Consider the following 15805-nt stretch of genomic DNA (forward strand, 5'->3'; position numbering starts at 1 on the left):
ACTGTTCTCTAATGTTCTTCTGTACTTCCATTCTACTGTTCTACTGTTCTACTGTTCTCTACTGTACTACTGTTCTCTACTGTTCTCTACTGTACTAATGTTCTCTTCTGTTCTTCTGTTCTACTGTACTAATGTTCTCTACTGTTCTACTGTTCTACTGTACTACTGTTCTCAACTATTCTATTGTACTACAGTTCTCTACTGTTCTACTGTTCTCTACTGTTCTACGGTACAAATGTTCTCTACTGTTCTACTGTACTACTGTTCTCTACTGTTCTACTGTTCTCTACTGAACTACTGGTCATTTGTTCTCTACTGTTCTAATGTACTACTGTTCTCTACTGTTCCACTGTTCTCTACTGTTCTCTACTGTACTACTGTTCTCTACTGTTCTACTGTACTACTGTTCTCTACTGTTCTACTGTTCTACTGTTCTCTACTGTTCTACTGTTCTCTACTGTTCTACTGTTCTACTGTTCTCTACTGTTCTACTGTTCTACTGTTCTCTACTGTTCTTCTGTACTTCCATTCTACTGTTCTACTGTTCTCTACTGTACTACTGTTCTCTACTGTTCTCTACTGTACTAATGTTCTCTTCTGTTCTTCTGTTCTACTGTACTAATGTTCTCTTCTGTTCTTCTGTTCTACTGTACTACTGTTCTCTACTGTTCTCTTCTGTTCTACTGAACTACTGTTCTTTACTGTTCTTTACTGTACTACTGTTCTACTGTACTACTCTTCTCTACTGTACTACTGTTCTACTGTTCTACTGTTCTACTTTATTACTGTTCTACTTTATTACTGTTTTATTTTATTACTGCTCTACTGTTCTACTGTTCTACTGTACTGCTGTTCTACTGTTCTACTGTTCTAATTTATTCCTGTTCTACTGTTCTACTGTATTACTGTTCTTTACTGTTCTCTACTGATCTACTGTATTACTGTACTCTACTGGTCTCTACTATACTACTGTTCTACTGGTCTACTGTTCTACTTTATTACTGTTATACTGTTCTACTGTTCTACTTTACTACTGTTCTACTGTTCTACTTTATTGCTGTTCTACTGTTCTACTATATTACTGCTCTACTGTATTACTGTTCTACTGTTCCACTGTATTACTGTTCTACTGTACTACTGTTCTACTTTATTACTGTTCTACTGATCTACTGCTCTACTGTTCTACTGTACTACTGTATTACTGTTCTACTTTATTACTGTTCTACTGTACTACTTTATTACTGTTCTACCATACTACTGTTCTACTGTTCTACTGTATTACTGTTCTACTGTATTACTGTTCTACTGTATTACTGGTCTACTGCTCTACTGCTCTACTGTTCTACTGTACTACTGTTCTACTGTACTACTGTTCTTTACTGTTCTCTACTGTTCTACTGTATTACTGTTCTCTACTGTTCTAATGTTCTCTACTGTTCTCTACTGTTCTACTGTATTCCTGTTCTCTACTGTTCTCTACTGTTCTACTGTACTACTTTTCTACTGTACTACTGTTCTACTGTACTACTGTTCTTTACTGTTCTCTACTGTTCTACTGTATTACTGTTCTCTACTGTTCTAATGTTCTCTACTGTTCTCTACTGTTCTACTGTATTCCTGTTCTCTACTGTTCTCTACTGTTCTACTGTACTACTTTTCTACTGTTCTCTACTGTTCTACTGTATTACTGTTCTCTACTGTTCTAATGTTCTCTACTGTTCTCTACTGTTCTACTGTATTCCTGTTCTCTACTGTTCTCTACTGTTCTACTGTACTACTTTTCTACTGTTCTCTACTGTTCTACTGTATTACTGTTCTCCACTGTTCTAATGTTCTCTACTGTTCTCTACTGTTCTACTGTATTCCTGTTCTCTACTGTTCTCTACTGTTCTACTGTACTACTGTTCTACTTTATAACTGTTCTACTGTATTACTGTTCTACTGTACTTCTGTTCTACTGTATTACTGGTCTACTGTACTACTGCTCTACTGTTCTACTGTTCTACTGTCCTACTGTACTACTGTTCTACTGTACTACTGTTCTACTGTACTACTGTTATTTACTGTTCTCTACTGTTCTACTGTATTACTGTTCTCTACTGTTCTAATGTTCTCTACTGTTCTCTACTGTTCTACTGTATTCCTGTTCTCTACTGTTCTCTACTGTTCCACTGTACTACTTTTCTACTGTTCTCTACTGTTCTACTTTATTACTGTTCTACTGTTCTACTGTATTACTGTTCTACTGTATTTCTGTTCTACTTTATTACTGTTCTACTGTGCTACTGTTCTTTACTGTTCTCTACTGTTCTACTGTATTACTGTTCTACTGTTCTACTGTATTACTGTTCTACTGTATTACTGTTCTACTGTTCTACTGTATTACTGTTCTACTGTACTACTGTTCTACTTTATTACTGTTCTACTGTTCTACTGTATTACTGTTCTACTGTTCTACTTTATTACTGTTCTACTGTTCTACTGTATTACTGTTCTACTGTATTACTGTTCTACTGTTCTACTGTATTACTGTTCTACTGTTCTACTGTATTACTGTTCTACTGTATTACTGTTCTACTGTTCTACTGTATTACTGTTCTACTGTATTACTGTTCTACTGTTCTACTGTATTACTGTTCTACTGTATTACTGGTCTTTAATATTCTCTACTGTTCTACTTTATTACTGTTCTACTGTTCTACTGTATTACTGTTCTACTGTTCTACTTTATTACTGTTCTACTGTTCTACTGTATTACTGTTCTACTGTATTACTGTTCTACTGTTCTACTGTATTACTGTTCTACTGTACTACTGTTCTACTTTATTACTGTTCTACTGTTCTACTGTACTACTGTTCTACTTTATTACTGTTATACTGTTCTACTGTATTACTGTTCTACTGTATTACTGTTCTACTGTTCTACTGTTCTACTGTATTACTGTTCTACTGTTCTACTGTTCTACTGTACTACTGTTCTACTGTTCTACTGTATTACTGTTCTACTGTATTACTGTTCTACTGTTCTACTGTACTACTGTTCTACTTTATTACTGTTCTACTGTTCTACTGTACTACTGTTCTACTGTATTACTGTTCTACTGTTCTACTGTACTACTGTTCTACTTTATTACTGTTCTACTGTTCTACTGTATTACTGTTCTACTGTATTACTGTTCTACTGTTCTACTGTTCTACTGTATTACTGTTCTACTGTATTACTGTTCTACTGTTCTACTGTACTACTGTTCTACTTTATTACTGTTCTACTGTTCTACTGTACTACTGTTCTACTTTATTACTGTTCTACTGTTCTACTGTATTACTGTTCTACTGTATTACTGTTCTACTGTTCTACTGTACTACTGTTCTACTGTATTACTGTTCTACTGTACTACTGTTCTACTTTATTACTGTTCTACTGTTCTACTGTATTACTGTTCTACTGTTCTACTGTGCTACTGTTATTTACTGTTCTCTACTGTTCTACTGTACTACTGTTCTACTTTATTACTGTTCTACCGTTCTCTACTGTTCTCTGCAGTTCTCTGCTGTTCTACTGTATTACTGTTCTCTACTATTCTACTGTACTACTGTTCTACTGTATAACTGTTCTACTGTACTACTGTTCTACTGTATTACTGTTCTGCTTCCTGTGCTTGGCCATCCTATGTTGAACATAATAAACGGCTCTCTATCCACCGGATGTGTACCAAACTCACTAAATGTGGCAGTAATAAAGACTCTGTTGCAAAAGCCAAACCTTGACCCAGAAAATATTTAAAAAACTATCGGCCGATATCGAATCTTCCATTCCTCTCAAAAATGTTAGAAAAAGCTGTTGCGCTACAACTCACTGCCTTCCTGAAGACAAACAATGTATACGAAATGCTTCAGTCTGGTTTTAGACCCCATCATAGCACTGAGACTGCAATTGTGAATGTGGTAAATTACCTTTTAATGGCATCAGACTGAGGCTCTGCATCTGTCCTCGTGCTCCTAGACCTTAGTGCTGCTTTTGATACCATCGATCACCACATTCTTTTGGAGAGATTGGAAACCCAAATTAGTCTACACGGACAAGTTCTGGCCTGGTTTAGATCTTATCTGTCGGAAAGATATCAGTTTGTCTCTGTGAATGGTTTGTCCTCTGACAAATTCACTGTAAATTTCGGTGTACCTCAAGGTTCCGTTTTAGGACCACTATTGTTTTCACTATATATTTTACCTCTTGGGGATGTCATTCGAAAACATAATGTTAATTTTCACTGCTATGCGGATGACACAGAGCTGTACATTTCAATGAAACATGGTGAAGCCCCAAAATTGCCCTCACTAGAAGCCTGTGTTTCAGACATAAGGAAGTGGATGGCTGCAAACTTTCTACCTTTAAAATCGGACAAAACAGAGATGCTTGTTCTTGGTCCCAAGAAACAAAGAGATCTTCTGTTGAATCTGACAATTAATCTTAATGGTTGTACAGTCGTCTCAAATGAAACTGTGAAGGACCTCGGCGTTACTCTGGACCCTGATCTCTCTTTTGACGAACATATCAAGACTGTTTCAAGGACAGCTTTTTTCCATCTACGTAACATTGTAAAAATCAGAAACTTTCTGTCCAAAAATGATGCAGAAAAATGAATCCATGCTTTTGTCACTTCTAGGTTAGACTTCTGCAATGCTCTACTTTCCGGCTACCCGGATAAAGCTTCAGTTAGTGCTAAATACGGCTGCTAGAATCCTGATTAGAACCAAAAAGATTCAATTATATTACTCCAGTGCTAGCCTCCCTACACTGGCAAGGGCTGCCTCCTGTTAAGGCAAGGGCTGATTTCAAGGTTTTACTGCTAACCTACAAAGCATTACATGGGCTTACTCCTACCTATCTCTCTGATTTGGTCCTGCCGTACATACCTACACGTACGCTACGGTCACAAGACGCAGGCCTCCTAATTGTCCCTAGAATTTCTAAGCAAACAGCTGGAGGCAGGGCTTTCTCCTATAGAGCTCCATTTTTATGGAATGGTCTGCCTACCCATGTGAGAGACGCAAACTCGGTCTCAACCTTTAAGTCTTTACTGAAGACTCATCTCTTCAGTAAGTCCTATGATTGAGTGTGAAGGTGAACGGAAAGGCTCTGGAGCAACGAACCGCCCTTGCTGTCTCTGCCTGGCCTGTTCCCCCACTTTCCACTGGGATTCTCTGCCTCTAAAACTATTACAGGGGCTGAGTCATTGGCTTACTGGTGCTCTTTCATGCCGTCCCTAGGAGGGGTGCGTCACTTGAGTGGGTTGAGTCACTGATGTGATCTTCCTGTCTGGGTTGGCACCCCCCCCCTTGGGTTGTGCAGTGGCGGAGATCTTTGTGGGCTGTACTCGGCCTTGCCTCAGGATGGTACGTTGGTGGTTGAAGATATCCCTCTAGTGGTGTGGGGGCTGTGCTTTGGCAAAGTGGGTGGGGTTATATCCTTCCTGTTTGGCCCTGTCCGGGGGTATCATCGGATGGGGACACAGTGTCTCCTGACCCTTCCTGTCTCAGCCTCCAGTATTTATGCTGCAGTAGTTTATTTGTCGGGGGGCTAGGGTCAGTTTGTTATATCTGGAGTACTTCTCCTGTCTTATCCGGTGTCCTGTGTGAATCTAAGTGTGCGTTCTCTAATTCTCTCCTTCTCTCTTCTTTCTCTCTCTCGACCTGAGCCCTAGGACCATGCCCCAGGACTACCTGACATGATGACTCCTTGCTGTCCCCAGTCCACCTGGCCGTGCTGCTGCTCCAGTTTCAACCTGTTCACCGAACGTGCTACCTGTCCCAGACCTGCTGTTTTCAACTCTCTAGAGACAGCAGGAGTGGTAGAGATACTCTTAATGATCGGCTATGAGAAGCCAACTGACATTTACTCCTGAGGTGCTGACATGCTGCACCCTCGACAACTACTGTGATTATTATTATTTGACCATGCTGGTCATTTATGAACATTTGAACATCTTGGCCATGTTCTGTAATAATCTCCACCCGGCACAACCAGAAGAGGACTGGCCACCCCTCATCGCCTAGTTCCTCGCTAGGTTTCTTCCTAGGTTTTGGCCTTTCTAGGGAGTTTTTCCTAGCCACCGTGCTTCTACACCTGCATTGCTTGCTGTTTGGGGTTTTAGGCTGGGTTTCTGTACAGCACTTTGAGATATCAGCTGATGTACGAAGGGCTATATAAATAAATTTGATTTGATTGATTTGATTCTCTATTTTTCTCCACTGTTCTCTAATGTTCTCTACTGTTCTACTGTATCGCTGTTCTCTATTGTTCTCTACTGTTCTACTGTGTTACTGTTCTACTGGCAGAATAATGACTTCTTCACTAGCCTCAGTTAATCACTCACTGATTCTATGGAGCAGTTGGTGAATCACACCAGGGCTATGTCTCAATAGCTCAATAGGCATGAGCAGCTTCCTCATTTCCTCTCTTTGTTTCCTCTCCTTCATCTGCACTTAATATGACCGGAGAGGATAGGTGGGGGAGGAAGACATATGTTGGATAATGTCTATGAAGAGCCTATATCTAATATACCAACTATCATGTCTAACAAAGGAAAGGAGACAAGGAGAGAGGGGAAGTCAAATTAAAGTACTGAGAAACAGCCCGACACTGTGCTGTCTGTCCATGGCAGAAATCATTATAAAGCCCATTGAGTCCTGATTAACTATTATTTAACCATTAGATACACCGATCAATGGTTGAAAGGTCATAGTTTGCACAACACAGGGTATTGTTCATTGTGTGATTTAAAGGAAGACAAGGTTTATAAAAGTCCCGAAGGCAAAAACATAATATAGACTCAAGCCCAAAGTTCACAGTGCAGACACCCAACCAAGACATTACAAACCTGGATTTTCACAGAGAACACCCAACCAAGACATTACAAACCTGGATTTTCACAGAGAACACCCAACCAAGACATTACAAACCTGGATTTTCACAGGGAACATCCAACCAGGACATCACAAACCTGGATTTTCACAGGGAACATCCAACCAAGACATCACAAACCTGGATTTTCACAGAGAACACCCAACCAAGACATCACAAACCTGGATTTTGACAGAGAACACCCAACCAAGACATTACAAACCTGGATTTTCACAGAGAACACCCAACCAAGACATCACAAACCTGGATTTTCACAGAGAACACCCAACCAAGACATTACAAACCTGGATTTTCACAGAGAACACCCAACCAAGACATTACAAACCTGGATTTTGACAGAGAACACCCAACCAAGACATAATAAACCTGGATTTTCACAGAGAACATCCAACCAAGACATTACAAACCTGGATTTTCACAGAAAACATACAACCAAGACATTACAAACCTGGATTTTCACAGAGAACATCCTACCAAGACATCACAAACCTGGATTTTCACAGAGAACACCCAACCAAGACATTACAAACCTGGATTTTCACAGAGAACACCCAACCAAGACATAACAAACCTGGATTTTCACAGAGAACATCCAACCAAGACATCACAAACCTGGATTTTCACAGATAACACCCAACCAAGACATAACAAACCTGGATTTTCACAGAGAACATCCAACCAAGACATCACAAACCTGGATTTTCACAGAGAACACCCAACCAAGACATCACATACCTGGATTTTCACAGAGAACACTCAACTAAGACATCACAAACCTGGATTTTCACAGAGAACACCCAACCAAGACATAACAAACCTGGATTTTCACAGAGAACATCCAACCAAGACATCACAAACCTGGATTTTCACAGAGAACACCCAACCAAGACATTACAAACCTGGATTTTCACAGAGAACACCCAACCAAGACATCACATACCTGGATTTTCACAGAGAACACTCAACTAAGACATCACAAACCTGGATTTTCACAGAGAACACCCATTCATGCGAACATTGGGGATTTTGCCATTGTGGAGCTTACATACTAAGACACGGTTTATGGATTCTAATGAAACCGTCGGTATGAACTTTTTCTCAGTGACGTTTGGCAGTTTGCACTTCAAAACATAACAAAACAATCAGAGCTCTGTCTGAGATTCATAATGATGCGATCCCCAAAATATGTCTGCTTGGCACCAAGAGTCATGTCTAGACAACCTTATTAGCCCTTAATCTCAGCTGTGAGACGACAAACACCTGTCAACAGGTGACAATCCACAGGCACAGGAGGGTTAGTTAGCCAGCAGAATGAACCAATCACAGGGCCTGTTTAGGGCGATGCTGTCTGGCCGTGATTTCTATTGGTCAGCCAGGTGTGGACGGTACATACTGTGCGTTCAGCCTACTTGCAGCTGCAGAGCAGGAGCCACACACTCCTCAATACTCACCACTAACACACACCACACACACACTCCTCACTACTGGGGCGTCTTTGTGGCAGATGCAGCATTATGTTCAACTGATTAGAAGGTGTGAATGTCAACTGACAACACACACCACACACACACACCACACACATACACACACCACACACACACACCACACACATACACACACCACACACACACCACACACACACACACCACACACACACCACACACCACACACACACACACACACACACCACACACACCACACACACACACCACACACACACATTCACACACCACACAAACACACACCACACACATACAAACACCACACACACACCACACACCACACACCACACACACACACACACACACACACACACACACACACACACACACACACACACACACCACACACCACACACACACCACACACCACACACCACACACCACACACACACCACACACCACACACACACACACACCACACACCACACACCACACACCACACACACACCACACACCACACACACACCACACACATACAAACACCACACACACACCACACACCACACACACACACACACACACACACACACACACCACACACCACACACACACACACACACACACACACACACACACACACACACACACACACACACCACACACCACACACCACACACCACACACATACACCAGTGGCGTAGCACACTTAAATTAGCATTTTTATGGTTTATCTAATTTGTTTATCTAATGCTATTTTACACACTGCCATGACGCTGAGAGAAAATTTTACTAGGGTAATTTTACTAGGGTAAAATTTTACTAGGGTAATTTTACTAGGGTAAAATTTTACTAGGGTAATTTTACTAGGGTAATACCTCACTAGGGTAGGGGGCACTATTTTCACCTCCGGATGAAAAGCGTGCCCAAAGTAAACGGCCTGCTACTCAGGCCCAGAAGCTAGGATATGCATATACTTGGTCAATTTGGATAGAAAACACTCTAAAGTTTCCAAAACTGTTAACTTGTTATGGCTGCACTCCTCCTATTGGGATAAGTGTCATCAACAACCGTTGAATAGCATAGCGCTACACACAATAAATATTACGATAAATATTTATATTCATGAAATCACAAGTGCAATATAGGAAAACACAGTTTAGCCTTTTGTTAATCCACCTGTCGTGTCAGATTTTGAAATCATGCTTTACAGCGAAAGCAATCCAAGCGTTTGTGTAAGTTTATCGATCGCACGATGAAACATTAAGTACACTTAGCATCGGGTAGCTCGGTCACAAAAATCAGAAAAGCAATCAAATTAATCGTTTACCTTTGATGATCTTCGGATGTTTTCACTCACGAGACTCCTAGTTACACAACAAATGTTCTGTTTGTTCCATAAAGATAATTTTTATATCCAAAATACCTCCGTTTGTTTTTTTTCGTGTTATGTTCAGAAATCCACAGGAAAGAGCGGTCAAGACAACGCAGATGAAAATTCCAAATAGTTTCCATAATGTTCACAGAAACATGTCAAACGTTTTTAATAATCAATCCTCAGGTTGTTTTTAAAATATATAATCGATAATATATCAACCGTAAATGTCTTTCACAGTAGGAGAGGGGATGGCTGTCCAAATTCTGTTGCGCGAGCAAAACTCATGTGACCACTTGACGCAATGTTATCCTTCTGGCTCATTTTTTTTTTAAAAAGCCTGAAACTATGTCTGAAGACTGTTGACACCTTGAGGAAGCGATAGGAAAAGGAATCTGGTTCATATCCCTTTACATCCAGCAAATGGAGGCTATGAAACATGGAGTTTTCAAAATAGAAGCCACTTCCTGTTTTGATTTTCCTCAGGGTTTCGCCTGCAATATCAGTTCTGTTATACTCACAGACAATATTTTGACAGTTTTGGAAACTTTGGAATGTTTTCTATCCAATACTAATAATAATATGCATATATTAGCAACTGAGACTGAGGAGCTGGCCGTTTACAATGGGCACCTTTTCATCCAAGCTACTCAATACTGCCCTTGCAGCCATATGAAGTTAAAATAATGTCTGTGAGTATAACATAACTGATATGGCAGGCGAAAACCTGAGATTAATCCAACCAGGAAGTGGGATTTTTTTTGTGTGTAGTTTTCTATTGAATGTCATTACAGTGTCCATTGACTTAGGACTCAAATTGCACTTCCTATGGCTTCCACTAGATGTCAACAGTCTTTAGAAATTGTTTCAGGCTTCTGAAAAATGAGGGAGTAAGACCACTATGAATGACGGGACCATTCAGAGAACATTTTGGCATGAGGCTGAGAGAACATTTTGGCATGAGGCTGAGAGAACATTTTGGCATGAGGCTGAGAGAACATTTTGGCATGAGGCTGAGAGAACATTTTGCAGGTATAAATGTATAGAAAATCATGTTATGACGTATTCATATACTTTCTGGGGGACTAGACCTCCGGGGGGGGGGGGGGGGGGGGGGTGTACACAGACTCACACAACCACCAGACCAGACCAGTACTCTACTGTACAATACATCAACCACCAGACCAGACCAGTACTCTACTGTACAATACATCACCCGCCAGACCAGACCAGTACTCTACTACACAATAAATCAACCACCAGACCAGACCAGTACTCTACTGTACATTACATCAACCACCAGACCAGACCAGTACTCTACTGTACAATACATCACCCACCAGACCAGACCAGTACTCTACTACACAATAAATCAACCACCAGACCAGACCAGTACTCTACTGTACATTACATCAACCACCAGACCAGACCAGTACTCTACTGTACAATACATCAACCACCAGACCAGACCAGTACTCTACTGTACAATACATCAACCACCAGACCAGACCAGTACTCTACATCAACCACCAGACCAGACCAGTACTCTACTGTACAATACATCACCCGCCAGACCAGACCAGTACTCTACTGTACAATACATCACCCACCAGACCAGACCAGTACTCTACTACACAATAAATCAACCACCAGACCAGACCAGTACTCTACTGTACATTACATCAACCACCAGACCAGACCAGTACTCTACTGTACAATACATCACCCACCAGACCAGACCAGTACTCTACTGTACAATACATCACCCACCAGACCAGACCAGTACTCTACTACACAATAAATCAACCACCAGACCAGACCAGTACTCTACTGTACATTACATCAACCACCAGACCAGACCAGTACTCTACTGTACAATACATCACCCGCCAGACCAGACCAGTACTCTACTGTACAATACATCAACCACCAGACCAGACCAGTACTCTACTGTACAATACATCACCCGCCAGACCAGACCAGTACTCTACATCAACCGCCAGACCAGACCAGTACTCTACTGTACTCTACATCAACCACCAGACCAGACCAGTACTCTACTGTACAATACATCACCCGCCAGACCAGACCAGTACTCTACATCAACCGCCAGACCAGACCAGTACTCTACTGTACATTACATCAACCACCAGACCAGACCAGTACTCTACTGTACAATACATCACCCACCAGACCAGACCAGTACTCTACTGTACAATACATCACCCACCAGAGCAGACCAGTACTCTACATCAACCACCAGACCAGACCAGTACTCTACTGTACAATACATCACCCACCAGACCAGACCAGTACTCTACATCAACCACCAGACCAGACCAGTACTCTACTACACAATAAATCAACCACCAGACCAGACCAGTACTCTACTGTACATTACATCAACCACCAGACCAGACCAGTACTCTACTGTACAATACATCACCCGCCAGACCAGACCAGTACTCTACTGTACAATACATCAACCACCAGACCAGACCAGTACTCTACATCACCCACCAGACCAGACCAGACCAGTACTCTACTGTACAATACATCACCCGCCAGACCAGACCAGTACTCTACTGTACAATACATCAACCACCAGACCAGACCAGTACTCTACATCAACCACCAGACCAGACCAGTACTCTACATCAACCACCAGACCAGACCAGTACTCTACATCAACCACCAGACCAGACCAGTACTCTACTGTACAATACATCAACCACCAGACCAGACCAGTACTCTACATCAACCACCAGACCAGACCAGTACTCTACTGTACAATACATCAACCACCAGACCAGACCAGTACTCTACTGTACAATACATCAACCACCAGACCAGACCAGACCAGACCAGAGCAGACCAGTACTCTACTGTACAATACATCAACCACCAGACCAGACCAGACCAGACCAGAGCAGACCAGTACTCTACTGTACAATACATCAACCACCAGACCAGACCAGTACTCTACTGTACAATACATCAACCACCAGACCAGACCAGTACTCTACTGTACAATACATCAACCACCAGACCAGACCAGTACTCTACATCAACCACCAGACCAGACCAGTACTCTACTGTACAATACATCAACCACCAGACCAGACCAGACCAAACCAGACCAGACCAGTACTCTACTGTACAATACAACTGTTTTCATTGTAGATTTGCCTCCTCGTCAGATCATGTGCTTTTCCCATGAGATGTAGAAACGATCGGAGTGGAGATCAAGTGGATTAGGGATGACGAACGTCACATTCATGGAGCTCACATTCAGAAACAGGCCTCTGTTATGTAAACCTTTTATGGGTCGATACCAACCATCCACACGTTATCTGTTGCTGTGTGGTTGAGACTGGAATGAGGTGTCTGTTATCTTCCGTTTACTGCCTCATGAACGGCACCCAGGTCTGGGGGAGTGGCTGTAACTGGTTGATACTGGATACCTTCTCAGGGCCTGTCCTGTAGCCCTGCAACCACTCAGATGGAGCTGAGGCAGAACAGATCAACCAACCAACCGCAGCTCTTCAAAGCTACTCTTTGTGGCACGCGACCACGGCTCTGCACAGGGCTGGAGGAATATGTGTGTGTGTGTGTGTGTGTGTTCTGATCTAATCATCCCCAGACTAAAGCTGGTGTCCATGTGTGTCGGGGGGGTATCACCACCACATCACAGAGTCACAGACAGCTCTGGTTTCAGTGTCCACCACATCACAGAGTCACAGCCAGCTCTGGTTTCAGTGTCCACCACATCACAGAATCACAGCCAGCTCTGGTTTCAGTGTCCACCACATCACAGAGTCACAGCCAGTCCTGGTTTCAGTGTCCACAGCATCACAGAGTCACAGACAGCTCTGGTTTCAGTGTCCACCACATCACAGAATCACAGCCAGCTCTGGTTTCAGTGTCCACCACATCACAGAGTCACAGCCAGCTCTGGTTTCAGTGTCCACCACATCACAGAGTCACAGCCAGTCCTGGTTTCAGTGTCCACAGCAACACAGAGTCACAGCCAGCTCTGGTTTCAGTGTCCACAACATCACAGTCACAGCCAGCTCTGGTATCAGTGTCCACAACATCACAGTCACAGCCAGCTCTGGTATCAGTGTCCACAACATCACAGTCACAGCCAGCTCTGGTTTCAGTGTCCACAACATCACAGTCACAGCCAGTTCTGGTTTCAGTGTCCACAACATCACAGTCACAGCCAGCTCTGGTATCAGTGTCCACAACATCACAGTCACAGCCAGCTCTGGTATCAGTGTCCACAACGTCACAGTCACAGCCAGCTCTGGTATCAGTGTCCACAACATCACAGTCACAGCCAGCTCTGGTATCAGTGTCCACAACATCACAGTCACAGCCAGCTCTGGTATCAGTGTCCACCACATCACAGTCACAGCCAGCTCTGGTATCAGTGTCCACCACATCACAGTCACAGCCAGCTCTGGTATCAGTGTCCACCACATCACAGTCACAGCCAGCTCTGGTATCAGTGTCCACAACATCACAGTCACAGCCAGCTCTGGTATCAGTGTCCACCACATCACAGTCACAGCCAGCTCTGGTATCAGTGTCCACCACATCACAGTCACAGACAGCTCTGGTATCAGTGTCCACAACATCACAGTCACAGCCAGCTCTGGTATCAGTGTCCACAACATCACAGTCACAGCCAGCTCTGGTATCAGTGTCCACAACATCACAGTCACAGCCAGCTCTGGTATCAGTGTCCACAACATCACAGTCACAGCCAGCTCTGGTATCAGTGTCCACAACATCACAGTCACAGCCAGCTCTGGTATCAGTGTCCACAACATCACAGTCACAGCCAGCTCTGGTATCAGTGTCCACAACATCACAGTCACAGCCAGCTCTGGTATCAGTGTCCACAACATCACAGTCACAGCCAGCTCTGGTATCAGTGTCCACCACATCACAGTCACAGCCAGCTCTGGTTTCAGTGTCCACAACATCACAGTCACAGCCAGCACCCGGTGGTTTCCGTCACGGCAGAGTATGATCTACCTCAAGGGAGAAGGAAGGAGAGAGAGTGTAGGGAGGGAGAAGGAAGGAGAGAGAGTAGAGTGAGAGAGAAGGAAGGAAGGAGAGTGGAGGGAGGGAGAAGGAAGGAAGGAGAGAGAGTGGAGCGAGGGAGAAGGACGGAAGGACAGAGCGTGGAGCGAGGGAGAAGGACGGAAGGAGAGAAAGTGGAGCTAGGGAGAAGGAAGGAAGGACAGAGAGTGGAGCGAGGGAGAAGGAAGGAAGGACAGAGAGTGGAGCTAGGGAGAAGGAAGGAAGGACAGAGAGTGGAGCGAGGGAGAAGGACGGAAGGAGAGAGAGTGGAGCGAGGGAGAAGGAAGGAAGGACAGAGAGTGGAGCTAGGGAGAAGGAAGGAAGGACAGAGAGTGGAGCTAGGGAGAAGGAAGGAAGGACAGAGAGTGGAGCTAGGGAGAAGGAAGGAAGAACAGAGTGGAGCTAGGGAGAAGGACGGAAGGAGAGAGAGTGGAGCTAGGGAGAAGGAAGGAAGGACAGAGAGTGGAGCTAGGGAGAAGGAAGGAAGGACAGAGAGTGGAGCTAGGGAGAAGGAAGGAAGAACAGAGTGGAGCTAGGGAGAAGGACGGAAGGAGAGAGAGTGGAGCGAGGGAGAAGGAAGGAAGGAGAGAGAGTGGAGCGAGGGAGAAGGACGGAAGGAGAGAGAGTGGAGCGAGGGAGAAGGAAGGAAGGACAGAGAGTGGAGCTATGGAGAAGGAAAGAAGGACAGAGAGTGGAGCTAGGGAGAAGGAAGGAAGGACAGAGAGTGGAGCTAGGGAGAAGGAAGGAAGGACAGAGAGTGGAGCTAGGGAGAAGGAAGGAAGAACAGAGTGGAGCTAGGGAGAAGGAAGGAAAGAGAGAGTGGAGCGAGGGAGAAGGACGGAAAGAGAGAGTGGAGCTAGGGAGAAGGAAGGAAAGAGAGAGAAAAGAAAAGACAGAGGGAAGAGGAAGGGAGATGAAGGGACGTTATTATCGATGAAGGAAGGAATCCCACATCCTGCAGCTGGTCCTCTGTCT

Source organism: Oncorhynchus mykiss, chromosome 12, assembly GCF_013265735.2.
Source record: "Oncorhynchus mykiss isolate Arlee chromosome 12, USDA_OmykA_1.1, whole genome shotgun sequence".
Classification (NCBI taxonomy): domain Eukaryota; kingdom Metazoa; phylum Chordata; class Actinopteri; order Salmoniformes; family Salmonidae; genus Oncorhynchus; species Oncorhynchus mykiss.